General features: G+C 40.7%; 1 long non-coding RNA gene across 1 annotated transcript in view; it reads left to right on the top strand.

Moving 5' to 3' along the window:
* Positions 1-7816, top strand: part of LOC134347479 (uncharacterized) — a 67181-nt gene extending 59365 nt beyond the window's left edge. The window contains exons 3-4 of the long non-coding RNA XR_010018170.1: positions 551-601; positions 7704-7816. This is a non-coding gene — a long non-coding RNA (uncharacterized LOC134347479). The remainder of the gene's footprint in view (positions 1-550; positions 602-7703) is intronic.
* Positions 7817-22400: the final 14584 nt, after the last annotated feature.

Genomic DNA, 22400 nt, shown 5'->3' with positions numbered 1-22400 from the left:
ATTCAAACTGTTTCAAATCCCGAGCAAAACACACAAAATGTCAAAGGAGTTCAGCAGGTTAGACAGCATCTATGGAATTGAATAAGCAGCTGACGGTTTGGTCCGATACCCTTCTTCAGGACTCAGCTACTCATTTGTAAATCTATAAGAATACAAGAATGACTTCTCGTTGGGATATGTGTGCTCCAAGAATGGAAGTGTAAGGAGAGCAAAGAATGTTAATGGTTATCCGATGAATATGTGCAGACAGAGGTATATGGCATGAGAGTGGTAGCTGTGTGGAACGAGCTTCCAGCAGAAGTGGTTGAGGCAGGTTCGATGTTGTTGCTTCAAGTTAAATTGGATAGATATATGGACAGGAAGGGAATGGAGGGTTATGGGCTGAGTGCATAAGACTAGAAGGGCCGAGATGGCCTGTTTCTGTGCTGTAATTGTTATATGGTTATATGGTTATATAAAACAGACCCTTCAACCCATCGAGTCCACATCAGCCACCAAATTTATACTAATCCTGCATCAACCCCATTTATTTTTTCTTCTACTTCCTCAGGAGTCCGCAGAGATTTGGCATGCCATCAGAAACCCTGGCAAACCTCCAGAGGTGAGTGGTGGAAAGTGTGTTGACTGGCTGCACTACGGCCCTGGTGTGGGAACACAAATGGCTTTGGGCAGAAAATCCGACAAAAGGTAGTGGATTCAGCCTAGTACATTACGGGTAAAACCCTCTCAACCACCGAGCACGTTTACATGAAACGTTGCTGTAGAAAAGCAGCATCAATCATCAAGGATCCTATCCACTCAGGCCACATTCTTTTCTCACGGGCTGCCATCAGGTAGACGGTACGGGTTCTTCAGGACTTGCACCACCAGGTTCAAGAATAGTTACTACTCCTCAACCATCAGGCTCTTGAACAAAAGGGGATAACCACACTCATTCTATTTCTGGTGTTCCCACAACTGATGGTCTCATTTCAAGGACTCTTTATCTTGTTATTTCATGCTCATTATTTATTGCTATTTATTTATATCTGTATTTGCACAGTTTGTTGTACATTGATCCTGTTTATAGTCACAGCTCTATAGATTTGCTAAGCATACCCTCAGAAAAAGAACCTTAGGGTTGTATGTGGTAACACGTATGTATTCTGATAATAAATTCAGAATCAGAATCAGATTTATTATCACCAGCATGTAACGTGAAATTTATTAACTTAGCAGCAGCGGTTCAATGCAATACATAATCTAGCAGAGAGAAAAAAATAATAAATAAATAAACAAGTAAATCAATTACGTGTATTGAATAAATTAAAAATCGTGCAAAAACAGAAATACTGTATATAGAAAAAAAATTGAGTTAGTGTCCAAAGATTCAATGTCCATTTAGGAATTGGATAGCGGAGGGGTAGAAGCTGTTCCTGAATCACTGAGTGTGTGTCTTCAGGCTTCTGTACCTCCTACCTGATGGTAACAGTGAGAAAAGGGCTTGCCCTGGGTGCTGGAGGTCCTTAATAATGGACGCTGCCTTTCTGAGACTTTGAACTTTGAACATTTTCTTCAATTAGGTCACCTGTGAGTTAGGCCCAATTTACAATGAACCTGTTAACCCACACACCTTTGTGATACAGGAGGAAATCAGAGCACCTGGAGAAAAAAAAACACACATACATTCACCGGGAGAATATGCAAACTCCACACAGAGAGCACGGCGAACCAGAATTGAACCTGGTCTCTGATGCTGTCATTCGGCAGCTCCTCTGGCTGGGACACTGTGCCAGCCTTAGAGATGGAGGTGGTAACCTGGATTTCCTGAGCTCAATGATTGTTGGCACTCATGGTTGCTTGGGACTTGTAACGGAATTTGACTTGTTTTTCTGAGTTTGCTACACTCTGGCAGTTCAGAGAAATCTACCCTCGTGTCACCTGTGCAAAGGAACTCACTGATGCCATGACAGAACCTGCCTTAATTAGTTGATAGTGCTAATAGAGGGATAAGCGTGAAAGCATTTGGACATCATATTGAATGTACTGTTTGTAATATACCTTGTTCTCATTTCTCCAAAACGGACCACACCGCAGTAATTTTAAGCAATGTTTCAAGTTTGTTGCTTAAATTCGGGGGGTGCAATGGAAGATATGGCAAGAAAATGTGCTTCATGTACAGAAAGCCATCACAATTTTGTTTCACTGTACTGTGTGACCTGAAGAATGGGTGTAGCTCAGAATCACCAAACCACACTTTTGCTGCAGAAGGGCGATCAAGCTGATTGTACGATGGTTGCTCACCTCTCTGCAGACTGTTGTTTTGCGGAGAGGGTGTAGAGATGGCCAGTGTCATGGCTCATCCCAGGCAGCTGTGTAACAGAGGACTCTCTGGTCTATGGGCTCCTCCCAGGGACACACATGAAGATGGACATCAGCCGCTGCTGACAGATCACCAACTCGGTGAAAGACGCCTTTTGGTCCACCCAAAACTTATTGGTCTGCCAGCACATCAAGATGTCCATGGAGGAATGCTGCCGACTGGCATATTCTAGGCTGCAGGAGTTCATGCTGAGACAGAGATTGAAGTTTGGCGCAGTCACCGCCAGGGCTCAGTGAGGAAGGATCACAATATAGGGTTCTTCCACTACTGGAGAGGGAGGAGCTGAGGAAGCCCCTCAATGATTGTAGGAGTGTTCCACTCCAGTGGCCCAAATGAGTAGCAACAGTCCTATTGGTTTTAAGGAATGCAATGGAACATAATGCATTGATAGTGAATGTAAGAATGCTAAGGTGTTGTACGCTTTATTCTTGTGATTTTTTTTTCTATTTTGAATAAAGTTTTCTTTGAGATATATACATATAAACAAGCTGATTCCCTGCAGCTAACAAGTCATCCAGAGAGGCTAAGCAGGCTCTGTGCACCAGGAGCACTTGTGATGGTTTCTTCCTAATGCTTTGTTTTCCTGCCACATCACAAGGATGTGCAGGTCGACAGGCCAATTGGTCGCTGTAATCTGTCCCAAGTGTTGCTGAAGGATCTGCTTCTGTTCTGTACAAATCTATGTTCACTAGGATTTTGAACATGTTTTAATGGTTTCTGATAGTCTAATTGAAAACATACTGAATCATCAGCAAACCACCAAGAACAGTTCCACATAGTGGAAGCAGCACACACAAAATGCTGGAGGAACTCAGCAGGCCAGGCAGCATCTATGGAAAAGCGTACCTGCACAGTCGACGCTTCAGGCCAAGACCCTTCGGCTGGTAAAACAAGTATTTTTCCACAGAGTTGATGAGCCCATTTAGATGAATGGAGTTTTTGTTGACACATCAGCACTCCCGCATACAAAGCTAAGAGTCAGATGTGAAGTAACTCTGTACCTTTCCCCAATACGCTCAAGGATTAGTAATTAGTTCAGTGAGGGAGTGGAGTAAAAACCACCAGCATCTCATCTTCAGTGTGTTTTGACTTCCACCTTTAGCCATGCTGCAGAATTAATGGCATTTTAAGGTATAGGTGGCTGATGGACAGCACTTCCCTTCAGACCTGACAGGTCGGTCAGCAAAATTCTGCCAATTGTTAACAGCTCCGGACATTAGAACATCACTACATCAGATCAAGAGAAGTAGCTTCTAGTTTCCTTGTCTAAAACCCTTGCTAAAAAAAAACATCCTTCATTCTCCATTACTGATGAACTCACATATTTTGCACAGCATCATAGCCACAGGCTGTTCTGTCTTTTTCACTGTTTCATTATATTTATTTCTCGGCAGCTTAATGATTCAAAATGAGCATTGATGATTGATATTGTGGCTGATTCCATTCATCTCCTGATTATATAAAGTGTGATTGCTGCATCTTTTTCCATAAATCTACTCAGATTGTCTGTCAGTTGCCTTATTTATTGTAAGTAATATGTCCATCTCTTGTTCTTCTTCAATTTATTGAGAAAGTGCTCTTTTAAAAGCTGTTTAGTTTTTTCAGGATTTGATTTAACTGCAATTTGCCTTTGGTGGTGCATGTAGCATAACTTTAAAGAGCTGATGGGATTGTCCCATTGGAAACCAGCATTGATTCAATGGGCCAAATGGTCTCCTTCTGTAATGTGTGAAAATTTGTTAATTCATTTCAGTAAGTTTAAACTTGCAGGATTTAGAGGAGCAAATTTGTAGAGAGATTGCAGACTGTTGCAAGAAGCAGAAGGTTGTGATATTAGGTTAATTTAATTTTCCACAGCTGTCGCCAAGAACCAAGCTTGGCAACACCTGTGTAGGGACGGGGTTCGTATTCTGGAGATGGAAAGAACAACCAGAAGACAGCAGAAGAGAGCCAGGAGAAATGCAGCCATGGTTGCCACCACTATCACTACTACATTTACATGTCCCACCTGCAATAGAGCTTGTGGGTCCAGGATAGGACTGTATAGTCATCAAATATCTCACCATTAAAGGAGTGGACGTTATCACTGGATTTCGGTGGACGACCGAAGAAGAAGAACTTTCCACATATTGTCTGGGATTTCCAAACTGTAGAAAGGCTGAGATTGGAAAGAGCTTGTCAAATGGGTTCACAAAAATTTCTTTAATTAGTTCATACAAGTCCCAACTAGAGAGAGGGTGTGATACTAGATATCCTATTAGGGAATGAGACAAGGCAGGTGATTTAAATTTGTGAAGGGGAACACTTTGCATCTAATGATCACAATGCTATTAGTTTCAGGGTAATTATGGAAAAGAATAGGTCTTAGTCCTTGGGTTAACATTTTAAGTTGGAGAAAGGCAAATTTTGGTGGTATCAGAAAGGATCTGGCAAATATAAATTGGGACAGGTTGTGTTCTGGCAAATTTATACTTGGTAATTGGGAGGCCTTCAAAAGGGAAATTTTGAGAGTAGAGTTTGAATGTTCTTGTCAGAATAAAAGGCAAGGATAACGGGTTTAGGAAACCTTGGTTTTTGAGAGATATTGAGGCCCTGGTTAAGAAAATGAAGGAGATGCCTAACAGGTCCAGGTACCGGCAGATAGGAACAAATGAGGTACTTGAGCAGTATAAGAAATGCAAGAGAACACTTTAGAAGGAAATCAGCGGTGGTTAAAAGAAGACATGAGGTTGCACTAGCAAATAAGGTAAAATAGAAAATTAAAGGCTTCTACAGGCACTTTAAGAGCAAAAGTATAGCAAAGGACAAAAATAGTCCTCTGGAAGATCAGCGTGGTACTCTAGTCGTGGAGCCAAAAGAGCTGGAGGAGATTTTAAATTGGTTATTTGTGTCTGTATTTACTTGGGAGACAGACATAGAGTCTATAGATGTGGGGCAATGCAGTAGTGAGGGCATGCACCCTATACAGATTACAGAGGAGAAGGTGTTTGCTGTCTTGAGGCAAATTAGGGTGGATAAATCCCCAAGGCCTGATAAGGTGTTCCCTTGGACTCTGTGGGAGACTAGCTTAGAACCTACAGGGGTCGTAACAGAGATATATAAAACATCCATAGTCCCGGGTCAGGTGAGAGAGGATTGGAGAATCGCTGCTGTTCCGTGTTTTAAGAAATGCTCTAAGAATAAGCCAGGAAATTATAGGCTGGTGAGCCTGCATCAGTAGTAAGAAAGTTATTGGAATGTATTGTAAGGAGCTGGATGTATAAGTATTCGGATAGACATGGACTGATTAGGGATAGTCAATATGGCTTTGTGCGTGGTAAGTTGTGTCCAACCAATTTTATAGAGTATTTTGAGGAAGTTACTAGAAAAGTTCATGATGGCAAGGCAGTGATGTTAGCTACAAGGATCTCAGCAAGACCTTTGACAAGGTCCAATATTGGAGTGTGGTCAAGAATGGTCTGTTGCTTGGCATTCAAAATGAGGTAGTTAGGCTCCAAGGGAGAAGCCAAAGAGTGATAAGCAGATGGTTGCCTGGAGGCCTGTAACTAGTGGTGTGCTGCAGGGATTGGTGCTGGGTCCATTGTTGTTTGTCACCTATACTGAAGATTTGGATGATAATATTTTAAACTGGTTCAGCAAATGTTAGGGTGGTAGCAAGATTGGGGTTGCAGTGGACAGTGAGGAAGACTAACAAAGTTTGGAAAAATAGTCTGATGGAATTTAATGCAGATAAGTGCGAGGGGTGTTGCACTTTGGAAGGACCGACCAGGGTTGGTCTTACACGGTAAGCAGTAGGGCACTGGGGAATGTGGTAGAACAGAGGGATCTGGGAATACAAGTCCAAAACTCCATGAAAGTGGTGTCACAGGTAGATAGGGTTGTAAAAAAAGGTTTTGGGACATTTGACTTCCTTCATAAATGCATTGAGTACAGGAGTTGGATTATTATGTTGAAATTGTTTAGACGTTGGTGAGATCTAATCTGCAGTATTGTGTACAGTCTTGATCACCTACCTACAGGAAAGATGTAAATAAGATTGAAAGGGTGCGGAGAAAATTTGCAAGGGTGTTTCCAGGACTTAAGGACCTGCATTATAGGGAAAGGATGAACAGAGAAGAACTTTATTCCCTAGAACGTGGAGGATTGAGGGGGTGTTTGATATAAGTATACAAAATTATGAGGGGTATAGATAGGGTAAATGAAGCAGGCTTTTCCTCTTTGGTTGGATGAGACTAGAACTAGAGGTCAATGGGTTAAGGGTGAAAGGTAAAATGTTTAAGGGGAACATGAGGGGGAACTTCTTCACTCAGATGGTGGTGAGAGTGTGGAGTGCCAGTACATGTGGTATATGCGGTTTAGATTTAACATTTAAGAGAAATTTGGATGGGCACATGGATTAGAGGGGTATGCAGGGCTATGGTCCAAATGTAGGTCAATGGGATGAGGCAGATTAATAGCTCAGCTTGGACTAGAGAGGGTGAACAGTCTGTTTATGTGTTGTAACATTCTAAGGCTCTAAGGTGTGGAATCAGTTACTTGTTCACATCAAAAAATGTAAGAATTAATTTTTATAGCTAACATTGGAGTTACCTTCATCAGTAATTTAAAATAGTGTTTCCACAAGCAAAAAAAGGCTTCTTCCATCTTCCAAAGGAAAATCATTTACCCTGAACAGTTAAATTATACAACAAGCTCTAGAGCACCAGGAGAACTCAGTGGCATCTGCGAAAGCAAAAGTTCATTGTCAAAAGGTAAAAAGTCATTGCTGTTTTGGCTGGCGATCTAGATCACAGCAAATATAAAAACATATAGACAACACAATGAATCTAATATACCCAGTGATACTCAGAATTTTATATACCTTACTGTCCCTCTGATCTTGATGTAGGGTTTAGACCTGAATCAATGACTTAAACTTTTGCCTTTATAGATGCTGTTTGACCAATCAGACAGCACCTATGGATAGGAATAAACAGTCAACATCTTGGGCTGATGCCCTTCACAGGACTGATGAAGGATTTCAACCAGAAATGTCAACTGTTTATTTATGACACATGTCAGCGATAATAAGCCTGATTCTGCTGCTGATTGCAAAATAGGAATAGCATTCTGTATCTATGTAATAATTTAACTACCCAGCTTCTCGAGATAGCTTTGCAAGTACTTTCCTTGTAGATATTTATTCAACTTTCTTTAGACACTGCAAGTAATCCACCCCACTGAGTGTTCCAAACATTTTCTATCTTTAATTCAGGTTTCCAGTATTTGCATTTTTTTGATTGTTCTTTCTAAGAGCTCTTGATACCACACAACAACCTTTCTTCTTTCATCCTGAAAGCAGAGAACCAGATACAAGGAATGAATCATAAATTATCCAGGCCAGTGACGCATCAGCATGCATCGCCCGCTACCCGTGGATACGCCCCGGCCTCACGATGTCTAAATAGAATCGAATACTCTTTATGGGCATCTGAGCATCAGCAGGAATACATAGAGGAATCCAATCCAATTATAAAAGCAAGGGACTCTCTCCAGCTGTGGCACATCTGGGAAAATTCCAGAGGTGAGATGCAAATGAAGGGTCTTGGCATGAAGGCAAAATTTGAATAAATGTGATATGAAAGTGTTCTGGTAAAACTGGGCAATGTGGCTTATATCATTAGGAAAATTAGGAATAAGCTAACATACATATGTTTAGAATGACTTCAAGGGGCCGAATGGTTTGATCCTGCCCCACAGTCACCACTGTGTTATTTTGAATGGAGCACTTACTACACTTTAGAATATTACTTTAGAATAGTAAATCAAAGTTGGAAAAAAAGAGGAAAGTTGAGTTTGAAGAGATTGGCAGCTGAACTGCTAAGTAACTTGTGGTAAATAATTAATACAAAGTACCTATAGAGCTTGTCCAAACAAAACTAGATTGTGATAAAAAAACAATAAAGAAAGAAATGTTGACATATCAAAACACGAAGGAGCAGAAATCTGCTTGTTGAATCAGGGTGGAAGAGTTAGGGAATCTCTTGGCAACTGATTGGTCGAGGATCAAGGCTAATACTAATGGATTTGCCTCTTTATAGCAGAGTATATTTATTTTTATTACATTTGTGGTTAGCAATAAGAGAGAATGATCAATGCGATTTCATTTCAATTCAGTGAACTGGACTTAGTCAATTACATCAGGCCAAATTTAGTTTTTATATCACACCTCATTTAAAAGTTAAAAGTACGCCTGACTGAACCGCAATAGGATCATGAAAACTGAATCAGGTACAGGTAATAAGCCCATAGTTAATATCATCTTGCCAAGGGCTCTGGGCATGTTTGGACACATCAATGTTCTTCATTGAATGTTTCAGCAAATGGAATTTGTTGTCTAAATGCAATGCATCGCTGTGCAGACGTACGTACATTCTGAGAACGCTTAATTACATCTCTCATATGCATCTTAAAGCACTTCATACCCAATATATTACTTGACTATAAGTATACACATTTGGAGAGACAGATCTGAAATGTCCAACTGGTCCATCAAATTTGTTTTAGACATGCAGGAGAAAAAGGTAGGAACTTCCTTTCCAACTGGCAATGAACCAGGAATGCAAACTTCCATCTCCTAGTGAACAAATATATTAGCCTCTATGTAGCCTGTGATAAGCCTGACTGCCCCTTTCTCTTCCAATGCCCCTGTTCTACTGACCAGATGAGTGGTACAGCCTCATTTGGTTCTGATTTTATTCATTTCGTTCTGACTAGGAAATTTCCTGAAACTTTATTTCCTGAGCCTGTGTCTTTGAAACCAAATAAAAAGGCAATCATCCTATTTCAGGGCACTGTGTGGTGTCATTTTCCACAGGTCTGTAGGGGGATAATCGGCTCCAGCTCACTGGTATCTCTCTCTACCTTTTTACTTGTTCCATGTTGTCAGACCACTTAGTAATGGAGTCATAGAGTATTACAGCACAGTAACAGGCCTTTTGGTCCATCTGGTCCATGCCAACCTTTTATTCTGTCTAGTCCCATCAACTTGTACCTGGACTATAGCCCTTGCTATCCCTCCCATCCAGGTAGTTATCCAAATGTTAAAAACATACCTGCATCCACCACTTTTGCTGGCAGCTTGTTCCAAACCCTCACCACTCTCTGAGTGAAAATGTTCCCCTCATGTTCTCCTTAAACATTTCACCTTTCACACTTAACCCATGACTTCCAGTTTCACCCAACCTCAATGGAAAAAGCCTGCTTGCATTTACCACTCATAATTTTGTATATCTCTATCAAATCTCCTGTGCACCAGGGAGTAACCTATTCAACCTTTCACTATAACTCAGGTCCTCAAGTCAAGGCAATGTCCTTGTAAATCTTTTCTATACCTACTGTCCACTATGTCCCCTGTCTTGGTATCATCCACAAACTTGCTGATCCAGTTTATCACATAATCATCCAGATTGTTGATATAAATTATTACCCAGATATTAACTTGGGAAGTTAAAAATTATTCCAATTAAACAATGGGAAAACCAAAGCCCATCTCCCCACTGTCTGTAAACACCAAAGCTGTACCTCTCCTTCTGTCTGCTTATTGGCTCTTATTTCTGGCTGAACTTTTATGAATGTGATCTGAGCTATTCACATGTAAACAAATATACCATGAAAACATTCAGATAAAATGTTGTCTGGAATATTGTTGATTGGTAAGAGGCACCTGAGAACATGGTAATTGCCGGATGTTTAGAGATTCGCACCTAGATGAGTTTATTTCAAAGTGAGATATTAAAGTTGTTTCTTTGGATGTTCAAGTTATTTATGTCCCTTTGCTGAGTAAATTAAGAGAAAGTACTACTGGGAATGCTATCAGTGAGAAGTCAGAATACTTAAGGTTAACATAGAACTCCCAAATGACTTCAGAAAATAATTGAAGAGGATTTCACTTCAAGTGTGAGGACCACTTGGATGGAACTCCTTTCAAGGCCAAGATGCATTTTTGATTATTTTTAATTCATCGGACTCCCACAATTAGATTTTAGTAGGCATTGGGCACAGAACCTATAGATTTAGAACTTATATATATGACTTTATGAACGATAGTTCTGGGGTGATGGAGCAGGTAGGATGGTTGGGGACAATGAAAAACCTGATGTTAAATGAAGGTGGAAGTTACAATTACACAAAACTCAAAAGTAAGACTCCATAGCCATGTGGACACCATGGTCTTGAAGAGTTGACTGGTCTTTGTGAGCAGTGGTCAACACATTGAAGCAAGGGCTGTGATTGAGGTGTGTGGCTTGGCCAGCCACAATATGCCCCGCCCCATCATATGTGTCAGCAGATTGTTGTGATCAGCTCGTGGCTTAGAGGGCTGTGAGAAAAGGAATGGTATTGTAATATAACAACTGTCATATAGGTCACTGCTGGCTCTTAATGTCAAGTAAAAATTTGAAGGAGGCTCATTTATGAAATCTCTAAATCAGGCTTTTACACAATGGTAGCTGTTCCCATACCAACCCTTTGTAAATACGAAGTGGGTAGGGGAGGACAAGATCCCAGTTTTAACCCAGATACATCTTACAGGTGTTCTGAAATCCGATAGCTGCGATGTCTAAACTGCACTCATTACACCATGGAAAGGGTCTTACCTTCTCTATGAAATCCTCACATAATTTTGCACAGAGTAAATGTGAAAGAGGCAGAAAGTGGAAGAATAGCACAAAGGAAAGGGAAACAGACAAAAACATAATTAGTCATATTTTTGATATTAGCAGATTAGCATCATAATTGACTGTAAAGAATGAGCATCAATGTCAGTAGACTTGTTCAACATTATAAATTAATTAATGAAAATAAATCTTTTGAGACTTCATTGTGGCGAAGATCCGAATCAGAACCAGCTTTAATATCACTGGCATAAGTTGTGAAATTTACTGTTTTGCAGCAGCCATATATTGCAATACAAAATAATAAAAAACTATAAATTACAGTAAATATATATATATAATTAAGTAGTGTAAAAATAGATCATAAAAAATACTGAGGTGGTGTTCATAGGTTTATTGTCCATTCAGAAATCTGATAGCAGAGAGGATGAATCTGTTGCTGAAAAGTTGAGCGTGTCTTCAGTTACATGTACTTCCTCCTTGATGGTAGCAATGAGAAGAGGGCACGTCCTGGGTGATAGGGGTCCTTAATGATGGATGTTGCTTTCTTGAGACATCACTTTTCGAATGTGTTCTCGGTGCTGGGGAGGCTAGTGCCCATAATGGAACTGGCTGAGTCTGCAACATTCTGCAGCTTTTTTCCGATCCTCTTCAGTGGCCCCTCCATACCAGACAGTGATGCAACCAGTTAGAGTGCCCCCCATCCCTTCCCATCGATCTCTCTCCTGGCACTTATCCTTGTAAGCTGAACAAGTGCTCACATGCCCTTACACTTCCCCCCTCACCACCATTCAGGGCCCCAGACAGTCCTTCCAGGTGAGGCAACACTTCACCTGTGAGTCGACTGGGGTGATATACTGTGTCCGGTGCTCCCGGTGCGGCCTTCTATATATTGGCGAGACCCAATGCAGGCTGGGAGACCATTTTGCTGAACATCTATGCTCTGTCCGCCAGAGAAAGCAAGATCTCCTAGTGGCCACACATTTTAGTTCCACGTTCCATTCCCATTCTGACATGTCTATCCACGGCCTCCTCTACTGTAAAGATGAAGCCATACTCAGGTTGGAGGAACAACACCTTATATTCCTTCTGGGCAGTCTCCAACCTGATGGCATGAACATTGACTTCTCTAACTTCCGTTAATGCCCCACCTCCCCTTCGTACCCCATCCCTTATTTCTTTTTCCCTCTCCCTCTCCCTCTCCCTCTCCCTCTCCCTCTCCCTCTCCCTCTCCCTCTCCCTCTCCCTCTCCCTCTCCCTCTCCCTCTCCCTCTCCCTCTCCCTCTCCCTCTCCCTCTCCCTCTCCCTCTCCCCCCCCCCCCCCGCCGTCCCTCTCACTGTAACTCCTTGCCCATCCTCTGGGCTTCCCTCCCCCTTTCTTTCTCCCTAGGTCTCCCGTCCCATGATCCTCTCCCTTCTCCAGCCTCATATCCCTTTTTCCAAACAACTTTCCAACTCTTAGCTCCATCCCGATCCCTGCTGTCTTCTCCTATCATTTCGGATCTCCCCCTCCCCCTCCCACTTCCAAATCTCTTATTATTTCTTAAAGGGTCTCGGCCCGAAATGTCGACTGTACCTCTTCCTATAGATGCTGTCTGGCCTGCTGCGTTCATCAGCATTTTTTCCTTGTATAGAAATTTGTGGGTGTCTTTGGTGACATACCAGATCTCCTCAAACTCCTAATGAAACATAGCCATTGCTCTATCTTCTTTGTAATTGCATCAATATGTTGAGCCCAGGATAGATCTTCAGGGATGTTGTCAACCAGGAACTGGAAACTGCTCACCCTTTCCACTTCTGATCTCTCAGTGAGGATTGCTGTGCGTTCCCGCATCTTCCCCTTCCTAATCAGTTCTTTTGTCTTACCGACATTGCAAGGTTGTTGCTGTGACACCTCTCAACCAGATGATCCACCTCACTCCTGCACACCTCCTCATCATCATCAGAAATTTGGCCAACAATAATTGTGTCTTGGGGAATTTATAGGTGGCTATACCTAGCCACACAATTGTGACTGTAGAGAGTGTAGGGCAATGAGCTGTGCATACATCTTTGAAGTGTTGACTTTCAGTGAAGAGGCGGTGTTATTTCTGATCCACGTGGACTGGTGTCCTCTAGTGTGGAAGTCAAGGATCTAGTTGCAGAGGGGGTTTACAGAGGCCCAGGTTTTGGACCTTGTTGACTAGAACTGAGGGTATGATTGTGTTGAATGCTGAGCTGCAGTCAATAAACAGCAGCCTGACGTAGGTATTAGTATGGTTCAGGTGATCAAAGGCTGGGTGGAGAGTCTGTGACATTGCATCTGCTGTAGATATATTGCAGTAGGTGTGAGTGCCACTGGGTGATAGTTGTTGAGACAGCTCACCCTGCTCTTCTTGGGCACTGCTATGACTGTTGCCCTCTTGAAGCAGGTGGAAACATCCAACTGCAGCATTCAGAGATTGAAGATGTCTTTAAGCACTCCCACCAGTTGATTGGCACAGGTTTTTTGAACTCTATCAGGTCCTCCATCGAGGCCTGACACCCTGTGAGAGTTCACCCTCTTGATAGTTGTTCTGACATCATCCTCCGAGACAGAGGTCACGGGGTCACCAGATGCTGCAGGGATTCGCTCAGGTGTAGTTTCATTCTCCCTTTCAAAGTGTGCATAAAAGGCATTGAACTCATCTGGGAGTTGAGCATCACAGCCATTCAGGACGTTAAGTCTTGCTTTGCAAGAATTATTGGAGTACAAACCCTACCAGAGCTGATGCGCATCCGATTCCAACTCTAACCTCAACTGGAGTTATGTTTTTGCACTTAAAATAGACTTCCATAGGTTGTACCTGGGCTTCTTGTATAGTTCTCGATCACTTGTCCTGAATGCTACAAATCTAGTCCTCATCTGACTATGAGTTTCCTGGTTCATCCATGACTTTTGATCCAGTATAATCTTGAAGGCACACACTCATCTACACAAGTCGTAATGAAACAATATTTGAAATCCCGTATCACGGTGGCATAGGGCTGCTTGCAAAAGTACACGGGCACATTGCCGGAAGGAATATACTAGCATCAAAGCTCACAATATGCTACGCTAGCTTATCACTATCACCTCCCAATTTTTCACTTCATTCCACCTCCCCCACCTTCCTAACTTCCTCCTCACCTGTCACTTGCCAGCTTGTGCTCCTGTTGCCTCATCCACCCCCAACCTTATTTTGGCTTCTTCCTACTTTCTTTCTTTCTTCCTTTCCAGTCCTGATGAGGGGTCTTGGCCCAAAACATCAACTGTTCATTTCCCTCTATAGATGCTGCCAGACCTGCTGAGTTCCTCATTTTGTGTTTGTTCCATTGAAATAAATAAGCCTTTAATTATAATTATGACATAAGAGAGACTGCAAATGCCTGAAATCTCAATGAACACTCACATTTTTAAGAATATATTATCTGAACGATATATTTAGTTGTTACACTGAATACCAATCAAGCTTGAATTTATTGTTTGTCTGGAGTAGGTATGGATACTGAAAAAATTGTTTTCTTCCCAAATGTTCTTTCATTTAATAAAGGACCTTGTTAATTTAAGTTACTGGTTATCCTCCACATCTTGGAAAATGATGCTGGTTTTAGATATGTTTGTTACTGAGGCTTGAAATTAAGGTTCTTTGTCTGAAAATTAAAATGACACCATGAGTGAGCTGAGTTATTTAAGAGGATAAAACACTTCGGAAAACAAATAAAGATTTCCAAGTTTAAAGATAGCTTGTCTAAAGAATGGAAACACTGTAGAGAAAACATCATACCATATATTGAGCTGGTCATGCAAGATAAACTAGAACAGCTGAAAATAAAGATGATTTTATAAATTATTGATCACAAGGGCAGAGAAATCTACATTATCATAAACCCTCAAATGAGACCCTGGAGAATACATTGCAGTGTGACAAGGTTAGAAATGAAAGAGTTGATTTTTCCACAATCAAAAGCTGGAAGGATCCTTTGCTTCTTTGTTAATGGAGGAAAATCTGCCAGCAGACAATTACTGTTTTATAGCTTTGCAAGGCTAGCTCATCCGAGACTTGATGGTTTGTCGTCTGTGTGAGTCCAACTTTGAGAAAAAAGATACCATGTGAGGTGGAATTACCTCCCTATCAATTTCTACTTATATTGACTAGCTGCATCACAGTCCTGTATGGAAACCCAATGCCCCTGAATGGAAATTCCTACCAAAAGTAGTGGACACGGCCCAGTAAAACCTTTCCCATCATTTTTTTAAAATATAATTTTTATTAAGTTTCAAAAAGAATACATAGAAAGATAATATCCAATCTCCCCCCTCCCCTTAACCTTCCCCCCTCCCATATATACTCCTACCTAAAAAAGAAAAGAAAGAAGAAAAAAAGAGCCGCCTGGATATTGGAAGGTTTCCACATGCTCCATGGGATTGAAAATAAATTTAGTATACTTATTCATTACTTTCCCCAAGAGACCAAGATCTTTATCGGAGCAACTAAATATGCCATCCAATCTTTTGTAAATAAGGGTGCCAAATATTCAAAAATGTTTCATATTTATCTCTTAAATTATAAGTAATTTTTTCGAGTGGAACAGAACTAGCCATTTCATTGTTCCAACGATTCATACTTAAATACGAATCAGATTTCCAAGTAACTGCTATAACCTTCTTAGCTACTCCCAGTGCAATTTTTATAAATTCTTTCTGATATTTATTCAATTTAAGTTTCGGCCTTTGCTTTTAGGTAGTTGCACGGTGGGTTTTTTTTTGGGGGTTTTTTTTTTTCTTTTTTTTTTCCATTGATATATATAAAATCTAGTATACTATTATGTTATCTTGGTTTCTTATGCTTAAATTACATTGTTTGTAGTATTTTCTTTTTGGTATTGTTATCTTTTGGAATTTTATTGTACTTTAACATTGTATTAATGTTTATATGGCTTACCTTTTTTGTATACTTACTCAATAAAAAGATTTAAAAAGAAAGAAAAGAATTTAAGTTTCGGCTTTATCCCTTCAATATCACCTAATAGAAATAATACAGGGTTATGTGGAAGTTGAGTTCCAGTAATTTGTTCCAATAAGACTCTTAAATTTATCCAAAAGGGTTGAATTTTAAAACAAGACCAAGTAGAATGTAAGGAAGTACCAATTTCTTGATTACACCGAAAGCATTTATCGGATAGATTTGAATTTAATCTATTTATTTTTTGTGGTGTAATATATAATTGGTGTAAAAAATTATATTGTACTAATCTAAGTCGAACATTTATTGTATTTGTCATACTGTCAAGACTATTTGTCATAATGTCAAGACAACCTTTCCCATCATTGAGCAGAACTACATAGAGCATTGTCACAGGGAAGCAGCATCCGGCATCAAGGACTCCCACACCCAGGTCATGCTCTCTTCTCACTGTTGCTGTTAGAAAGTGGGTATAGAGGCTTCAGGACTCACAGCGGCAGGTTTAGGAATAGTTATTACCCCTCAGCCATCAGGCTCTTGAACCAAAGAGGATAACTGAAATAGAACACAGAACATAGAATAGTACAGCACATTACAGGCCCTTCGGCCCACAATGTTGTGCTGACCCTCAAACCCTGCCTCCCATATAAGCCCCCACCTTAGATTCCTCCATATACCTGTCTAGTAGTCTCTTAAACTTCACTAGTGTATCTGCCTCCACCACTGACTCAGGTAGTGCATTCCACACACCAACCACTCTCTGAGTAAAAAACCTTCCTCTGATATCCCCCTTGAACTTCCCACCCCTTACCTTAAAGCCATGTCCTCTTGTATTGAGCAGTGGTGCCCTGGGGAAGAGGCGCTGGCTATCCACTCTATCTATTCCTCTTATTACCTTGTACACCTCTATCATGTCTCCTCTCATCCTCCTTCTCTCCAAAGAGTAAAACCCTAGCTCCCTTAATCTCTGATCATAATGCATACTCTCTAAACCAGGCAGCATCCTGGTAAATCTCCTCTGTACCCTTTCCAATGCTTCCACATCCTTCCTATAGTGAGGTGACCAGAACTGGACACAGTACTCCAAGTGTGGCCTAACCAGAGTTTTATAGAGCTGCATCATTACATCGCGAGTCTTAAACTCTATCCCTCGACTTATGAAAGCTAACACCCCATAAGCTTTCTTAACTACCCTATCCACCTGTGAGGCAACTTTCAGGGATCTGTGTTCCCATGACCTATGGATTCACTTTTAAGGACCCTTCATCTCATGTTCTCAATATTTATTGCTTACTAATCTATTGTTATTATTTTTTTCTTTTGTATTTGCACAGTTTGTCTTTTGCACATGGGTTAAACACTCGGGTTGGTACGGTCTTTCATTGATTCTATTGTGGATCTATTGAGTATGCCCAGAAGAAAATGAATCTCAGGGGGGTAAATGGTGACATATATGTATTTTGATAATAAACTTACTTTGAATTTTCAAAATTATCTAGCTTATAACCATTTTGTGTTCTTCAAAGCTGGGCTTGAGTATCAATATAGACAGTGGGGTGGAGGTGGTGGTGTTCTGATGAAGGGCATTCAACCTTAAACTTTAACTGTTTCTCTCGCCACGTACATTGTCTGATCTGCCGAGCTTTTACCCCATCGTTTCTGTTTTTATTTCAAGTCGCATTGGGGTGGAATTAGATGTTACTATTGTGAATGGTGAGATGAGTGGCTGAGAAATAATTACCTTGCAGACTGAAAAAATGTGCACAATCATGGTTTGGAAAAATTGTCCCTACATACAGTGCACAATTAAGAGGATATTGAATGACCTGCCCCACTGAGTTCCTCCAGTATTTTGTGTGTGGTACTATTGAAATTGATGAGATTGAAAGGAGATAAATGATCTTTATCTCAGAATTTCAGAAGAGACAGTTGTAGAGACGTTGTCTATTACCTTCCACCATTCTATAAATTGTTCCTGTAGATTGGAGGGTAGCAAACGTAATTCCACTATTTAAAATCAAATCAGATCAAATGTAGTTATCACTCAAACAGTACATAGATACAGCTGAACAAAACAGTGTTCCTCTGGGGCCAAGGTGCAAAACATTCAAAATAGCAAGCAAACATTAAAAAAAAAATAACATAATTCAGAATATTGAGCAAAAAGCATATTCACTCAAAAAAAAACATTTATAGTCCAAGACCCTAAGCAACAGTGTCCAGTAATCGATGGTACAGTCTCCAGGCAGTGTACAGACATAAACAATTCAGCCTGTCATTCCACCATTTGAACATGGGAGGGCAGCACTGATGGGGGAGACTCAGCCCCAGCTGAGCTCACCACGCTGTAATGCTTTTGTGTCGCTCATCGAGTCTGCAGGAGCAAACAAGCCTTAGGCTTGAGGCCCATTTCTTGTTACAACTGAGGCTATGCAGATCGCATGTCGACTCTCCCTCCACCAGACAAAGGCAACAGGCCTTCAGCAACTTACACTATCACAGTCGAACAGAATCTTGCGATCACATGAAATATCCGAGACCATTTCTCACGGATATGCTTCTAAGTAGCAGGCAGCAACACAGTCTTCAGCCAGATCAGCTCCTCTGAACCCAAACCTGCTCCTCCAACATCCCAGTGGGCTCCTTCGATAACCCGACCATCTCCTTTCCTGATATCCCAGCTGGCCCCTTCGACTCCTCGGCTCGTTCCGTCGCCAATACTCCGATCGGCGAGCAGATCACTGAAGGAGTAGCCCTGCAGTATCCGAACTTCTTGTAGTGGAGTTGTCCTGCAATCATAAAAAACTAATTTACAAAGAGATAAGCACCTTTGGTTGGCCCTCAAGAAGTTGCTGCATTCAGGCGTGTCGCCATCTTACCGGAAGCACTGCCACTAAGAAAGGTATTCGAGAGAACTACTGGCCCAGGAACCTTCTGTCAGGAGTAGAGAACTGCAAGTTAAAAGGAGAAAATAGCAATGCACTAAGAAGCAAATAGGATTAGGCTGTGTCAGCACTGATTTACGAAAGAGAAATCATTGTTGGTTTCCTTTGAAGGTGTAACAAGTGGAATAGATAAAGGGAACCAGTAAATGTGGTGCATTTACACTTTCAGAAAGCTTTCAAGATCTCCTACAAAAGAGGTAGATACAGAATAAAAGCAAAAGGAACTGGAGTAATATGCTGACATGGATTGAGAATTGTTTAATGGACAAGATAGCAAATTCTTTATTAAGTTGGCCGGCTGTGACCAGTTGGGCACCGCAGAGCTGCCGCAACTAACAGTCACAATCTATATCAATGCTTTCATTGAGTGGACTTTCGGGAGACAAGTAAGATATTTAACATACACAAGATGCTGGGGGATCTCAGCAGATCAGGCAGTATCCATGAAAATCAACAAACGGTTGACCTTTTTGGGCCGAGACCCTTTTTCATATATTGGCCTTCATTTTGAGACTTGAGTACAGGAATAAACATATCTCACAACAATTATGCAGGGCTTGATCTCCTTGCCTGAGAAAGGATATATTTGCCAAAGATTGCATTCAATGCGGATTCAATAAGTTGATTCATGGGATTACAGATTTGTTAAATGATGAGCAATTGAGTAGCCTGAATTCCCATAGTTTTAAAGAATAAGAAGTGATCTCATATGCAACGTTCTTCCAGGCATACAAGAATGAAAATCTCTCTTGCTTCTTTTAAATTCTTTAGTTTTATAAAATGTATTGGTATTTTAAGATGTTGGCTGTCGTCCAGTAACATTGGAAGTGTAGAACTAGAGATTCCCCTGTCCTATTTATTTGTGACGGGTTATACAGTAATATGATTTCCATTGTCACCTGGGATTTTTAGTAAATGGCAACAAACCAGAATTCCTCATTCTTTAGAAAAATGTTTATATTTGAAGTTGGTCAACCACAACAACCAAAACTTACCATCTGATCCTGGAATTCCCTTCCTGTCCCTCTTCCCCACTCCTTGTCAAAACCTCAATCCTGTCCTGTGATGAATATGATCGACAATCTCTCAGGTACCCCATGAGAAATGACTTCCCATTTCACTTTTGTAGCGGGAGATCCTGTCTTTGTGGCCACTGCCAAATTCTATTAGGGTGTGGCTAGTTTCTTTCTCTTTGTTTGCAAACTCTGTCTGACTGCAGTAACTTTGTGTCTGCCGGAAACAGAAGACACTGCAATTTTCCCTTTGTCTCTTTAGGCACCCTGTCCTCCACCCGTAGTAAAGAATACATTTCCATTCTACTTGCTTCACATCCTGGTGTGGAAAAGGCAATGGCCAAGAGTAGAAAAGCCTACAAAAAGTAATGTGTACAGCCCTCCACACCTTTGAGCACAACTGGAAGGATCACTGCCACAAGAAAGCAGCATCCATCATGAAGGACCCCCCACCTTCTAGGCCATGCTGTCTTCTTGCTGCTGCCATTGGGAATGAGGTACAGGAGAATTAGGTCCCACACCAGCAGGTTCAGGAACAGCTATTACCCTTCAACCATCAGGCTCCTGAACCAGTGTGGATAACTTCACTCACCTCAATGCTGAATTGATTTCATTATCTATGGACTCACTTTTAAGGACTCTACAGCTCATATTCTCAGTATTTATTTATTTATTTATTTATTTACTTGTTTGTTTGTTTATATATCTATTTATTTATTATTCTTTGATTTTTTTGTATTTGCAGTTTGTCTTCTCTTGGCACACTGGTTGTCAGTTTTCATTTGTATGTAGTTTTCCATTAATTCTACCCAATTTCATTGTTCTACTGTGAATGCCTGCAAGAAAATGAATCCCAGTGTAGTATATGGTGACAAATGCATACCCTGATAATAGATTTACTTGGAACTTTTTTCTTTGAATAATACATTCAGCTTTCTTTTCCTCTTTCCTGTCTCAGCTGTAATTATAAATTTAACATTATAACACCACAATTTAAAATTTCATGAAAATGCTGAAGTATTATTCCAGTTGATAAAATGGATTTTCTCACATCAACATTTTTGGTGTGAATGAATGGTTCCAGGGTTGTATATTCACAAAGAGAGCATATTTTAAGTGATGAAGCAACTTCGAAATTCTAGCCACTTTTGCTGGGACAAACTGGGTCACATTTATATTCTAAATGTTCTAAAACTCAGGAATTCTGTTTTGCAATTGAATTGTGAAAGAAAGCTGACTGGATACACAAATACAACAGGTGGCTAGGCTTGTGATCTCACCTCATCACAGAATTCTGAACTTTCTAGTGGCTTGGTTCCCTCAAGTATGATGGGAAGATGAAACACAGCTTTCCAGTCAATTTCTGGAATATGCCTCAAACTGTTTCTTGGCAGCCAGCCTTCTAGCCCCATAATGTCAGAACTCGAATTGTTGGGTGAACGATTAGTTTTTGTTGCAACCCAGACCATGGTCTTGATTGGAGTGTTGCTGTTGCATGCTTGGTGGGTGAAGGGTGCTGATGCTTTTTTTGTGGAAGTGGGTGGGGTTGGGGAGGGTCGTTGCTTTGCTGCTGCTTGCGTGTGGGAGCGGGGAATAGGAGGGGCTGTGGAGTTCCAACATTTTAACTGTCACTCATTCTTTGGGGCACTCTTCTGTTTTCCTGGATGTCTGCGCAGAACGAGAATTTCAGAATGTATATTGCATACATTCTGTGATATTAAATGGAACTATTGACGATTGAAATGGACAGGGAGGAGCCAGGTTGGGTGAGGAAGTCCTTCAATTATTGTATTACCACAGGGGATCACATTAGTGGAAACAACCCTATTGTTTTCTTAAAGGAATGTAATAGAAGTCTACATAACAGGTGGACTATGAAGCAAGAGTGAAAGGCATTGCATGGTTTAGTTTTGTATTTTTCTTATTTTGAATAAAGTTTATTTTGATAGAAAAATAATGTAGGGACATTCAGCAACCTTTTGTACAGTGATACTTATATAACTATAGATTTGAATGTGCATGTATCATTACTTTAAACTTTATGAAGACTTAAAAATTTGTCCCCCAATGCCCCCCAAAAACTTACAAGCAAACCAAAAGATATAAATAGAATGGTTTTCCTATAGACAAAGTGTCTCCAGAAGAAATGTACTTAATAATACAATGACAGACATACAGGTGACAATAAAACTCTTACTTTATGGTTGAAAGTATCATTAGACAGAGTATTGGACTGACTTACTGACATCTAGTGCCTCCTCATATCGAATGTAATTGGTATAGTGAAGCCCAATTTAATGAAATTTTCTGCCTTTATTCTACAGATTACCCAATAATGGCGTACTGTCTGCAAATAACTTTTGTCATGGATACAAAAGTTATTTGCAGACAGTACGCCATTATGCATTGTTGTTTTACAAACACTTTGTGATTTGGAGAAGCTATTAAATAAGCTCAGTTTT

The sequence above is a fragment of the Mobula hypostoma genome, chromosome 6, assembly GCF_963921235.1.
Source record: "Mobula hypostoma chromosome 6, sMobHyp1.1, whole genome shotgun sequence".
Lineage (NCBI taxonomy): Eukaryota > Metazoa > Chordata > Chondrichthyes > Myliobatiformes > Myliobatidae > Mobula > Mobula hypostoma.
This window is presented reverse-complemented; position numbering and strand designations above follow the sequence as displayed.